Here is a 4,225-nt window from a genome sequence, read left to right as displayed (position 1 = left end):
GCAGGAGGGAGGGGGGGTAAGAGATCAACCGAAGGACTTGTATGCATGCATATAAGCATAACCAATGGACATAAGACACTGGGGGGTAGGGGAAGCTTGGGGACTGTAAAGGGCGGGGGGTGGGGGGGGGAAGGACACATATGTAATAGACTTTGTAATAATTTAAGCAATTAAAAAAAAAGAAAGAAAAAACCTATCTCAACAAAGCTAGAAGTTTTCTGACAAATCTAGGTTACTTAAGAGATATTTCAACAACCTATGTCTTTGGCACAGGTTCCGTGAAAAAGACTCCTAGATGCAGATATACATACAGGCTTGTTGTTGTTTTTTTAATTTTTATTGTTGAAAGTTTTATAGCTGTCCCTTATTTTACTCCCGTTGCCCCCTCTCCACCCAGTTCCTGCCCCACCGCAGGCCCTCACCACCCTATGGTCTGTGTCCATAGGTAATGCATATACTGGTATGCATATAAGATCTTTGGTTAATCTCTTCCTGACCCTTCTCCCCAAAACCCTTCCCTCTGAGATTTGTCAGTCTGTTTGATGTTTCCATGCCTCTGATTCTATTTTATTCATCAGTTTATTTTGTTCATTAGATTTCTTGTTTGTTTATTTTTATTTTTAGATTCAATTGTTGATAGATATGTATTTATTGCCATATTATTGTTAAGATTTTTTATCTATTTTTTTCTTCTTATTCCTCTTCATAAAGAATATCCTTCAATATTTCATGTAATACTGGTTTGGTGGTGATGAACTCCTTTAGCTTTTTCTTGTCTGTGAAAGTCTTTATCTGACCTTCAATTCTAAATGAGAGCTTTGTTGGGTAATCTTAATTGTAGGTCCCCACTATTCATCACTTTGAATATTTCTTGACATTCCCTTCTGGCCTTAAAAGTTTCTGTTGAGAAATCAGCTGACAGTCGTATGGGTATTCCCTTGTAGGTAACTGAGTTTCTTTCCCTTGCTGCTTTTAAGATTCTCTCTTTGTCTTTTGCCAAATTATTCTTTATTTCAGTTTGTTTATGCTTCATTTTTGACTGGTCTTTTTTATGTCTTTGATAGTCTCACTAAAGTGCTTGAAAGTCTCACTAAGTCCCTTAAAGCTCTCATTAAGTCCCCTGAAGCTCTCATTAAGATCCTTGAGTAACCTTATAACCATTGTTTTGAACTCTGTATCCAGTATCTTGCTTGCTTCCATTTCTTTCATGTATAACATGTTTCTTTGTTTCTGCATTTTGGCTGCTTCCCTGTGTCTGTTTCTGTGTATTAAGTAGAGCTGTTATGTCTCCTGGAATTGATAGTGGCCTTGTGTAATAGGTGTTGCGTACGGCCCAGTGGCTCAGCCACCCAAGTCACCTGAGCTGGGCAATCGAGGTGTGCCTCTGTGTGGGCTGTGTGCACAGTCTTATTGTAGTTGAGCCTTGATTGTTATTGGCATCATTGGGAGAAATTGGCCTCCAGGCCAATTGGCTGTGAGGTCCAGCTGCATCAGTCTCAATGCACTTTCTTCTTTATTTCTCTAGCTGTAGGACTTCCTGAATTCAGCCAGATTTCAGGTGATTCTGAGTGATGGTTGTTCTGTATTTTAGCTGTGATTTTGATGTGGCTTTGGGAGGCAGCGGGTACCAGCATTTACCTAGGCCACCATCTTGGTTCCTCAGGTTTTCTCCAGGGCTTTTTTGTTTTTAGGTTGTTTTTGGTGGGGAGTCTTCTTAGGAACAAAGCCTGTACAGGAGTAAGGGAAGCAGAATTAGGCAGAGAGAAAGAAGTTGAACTCCAATGCCCTTGTAACAGCTAAGCCTATGGAATGCTTGTTAACAGTGCACAGTTGTCCCCAATAAAATAAGGTGTGGCCTTTGTATCTCCTATTGCTGTGGTCGGCAAACTGTGGCTCACGAGCCACATGTGGCTCTTTGGCCCCTTGAGTGTGGCTCTTCCTAAGCCTTAGGAGTACCCTAATTAAGTTAATAACAATGTACCTACCTATATAGTATAAGTTTAAAAAATTTGGCTCTCAAAAGAAATTTCAATCGTTGTGCTGTTGATATTTGGCTCTGTTGACTAATGAGTTTGCCAACCACTTCCCTATTGAATAGTCTTTGATTCTGGCTGCTTGGGGAAGGGGGTAAAACTTTGTGCAAGGTAACTCCCTTGTTCAAGGCTATTCGGAAGGGGACTCAGCTGTAAACCTCCAATAGCAAATACCTGCAGCTGTGGAAATTCATCCATTATAACCTGCTATGCCACTGGGAGTCATGTTCAAAATCTATGAGAGATTTTAACTTGTCATAATTTTCAAAGGTAGTAATAGAGGAGAACTGCTACCAGACAGCTGCCTGAGTTAGAGGGGCCTCTTCCCAGCTCAGCTCTTGTCACACTGGCAAGAAAGAATTCCTAAGAGTGATAGAAAGAAGTTTTGAAACCAAGCAAGCAAATTTATTAAGAATACACTCAGGCCCTGACTGGTTTGGCTCAGTGGATAGAACATTGGCCTTCGGAATCCCGGGTTCAATTCTGGTCGAGGGCATGTACCTTGCTTGCGGGCTCAATCCCCAGTAGAGGGTGTGCAGGAGGCAGCTAATCAATGTTTCTCTCTCATCAATGTTTCTAACTCTCAATTCCTCTCCCTTCCTCTCTGTAAAATCAATAAAATATGTATTTTAAAAAATAATACACTTGGCATAAAGCACAAATGGGCAACTCAGGTAGTCTGAGCACCCTGCCTCGTGGGGGTTCAAGAGTTTTATACTTTCCCCCTTATAAGATTCAAGGTTCCCCGGCTGGATATCTTGGGCTAGAGCAGCCGTGGGCAAACTACGGCCCGCGGGCCAGATCCGGCCCATTTGAAATGAATAAAACAAACAAACAAAAAGACCGTACCCTTTTATGTAATGATGTTTACTTTGAATTTATATTAGTTCACACAAACACTCCATCCATGCTTTTGTTCCGGCCCTCCGGTCCAGTTTAAGAACCCATTGTGGACCTCGAGTCAAAAAGTTTGCCCACCCCTGGGCTAGAGGCTAGGTTTCAAGGTTGCCCTTTTACATTATTGTGGCTTTTGCCAGAATTTATATAAGAACATCTGGTGAATTTATCTTGGCAAGACCACTGACTTCTTTATTCAGTTGGTGAGATGACTCCCCATTTCTCCCCACCCCCTTTCTCTCCTCCTTCCTATCAGCTATCTATACTGCCTAACAAAATATCATCTAGAATTTGAGGTTTGGAAAGGGGTGAGATAAAGGGGCATACTGTAATTTTCAACTTTCTGCAGTGTAGACAAGCAGAACAAGAATTGGATGACCCTCAGGGTACACTCCAGCTACATTTATGGCTGATGGAGAAATCTGTGCATTTATTCTTGACTGCAGAAATTAGGGAAGTACAATAAATGGATTTCTACACCTGGAAACTTAACCCAGTAGCCTGGAATTATAGACATCACAGACAATAGGTCCTCAATAAATGTCTTTTTAAATTGAATTATATTGCATTGATTTGGAGTTCCTAACTGAGGGATCCATTGTCTCTCTTTGCAGAAAGTGTGGAGAGAGATTAAAAATGGTGGTGGAGTAAGTGGATGCTACACAGACATGCTCTAAGTACCAAACTAGAATTACACCTAAAATAAAAAATAAAAAAAAATCCTAAATAATCAACTGAAGACTAGCCGGAGAGAACCCTGATAATGAAGAATGGAAAGTGGAGACCACATAAAGACTGGTAGAAAGGGTGGGGCCATGAAAGGGCTGGTTGTGCTCCCATAGACAGCAGCTGAAGTTCCAGAGAGATGATATCTCAGCTGTGAGGAGTTGCCACTGAAAATTCTGGGGTCTAATCCCCAAGCTGGACCCCCCAGAAGAGAGCACCAGAATGGAGAAAGGTGCCCACATAACATCTGGCTGAATTAGGAAGAATCAGAAAACATGAATAGGCCAAAAATAGCTGAGGAAATTGAAGCAATAATCCTATCTAATAAAAGAGAAACATGGTAATTAGCGTACAACCGCTACCCTTTTCATTGGCTAATCAGGGCAATATGCAAATTAACTGCCAGCCAAGATGGCGGCGGGCAGCCAGGCAGCCTGAAACTAACATGAGGCTTGCTTGCTTCAGTGACAGGAGGACTCCAACGTTCCTGCCTGCCGCTGCTGGCCTCTGAGCTTGCAGTTTGAAACATTGTTACAAATTTAGAAGCTAAACAAAAACCCCAGCAACCT

This window comes from Myotis davidii, unplaced genomic scaffold (assembly GCF_000327345.1).
Source record: "Myotis davidii unplaced genomic scaffold, ASM32734v1 scaffold944, whole genome shotgun sequence".
NCBI lineage: Eukaryota > Metazoa > Chordata > Mammalia > Chiroptera > Vespertilionidae > Myotis > Myotis davidii.
The sequence above is the reverse complement of the archived record's forward strand: the minus strand, read 5'-3'. Positions refer to the sequence as shown.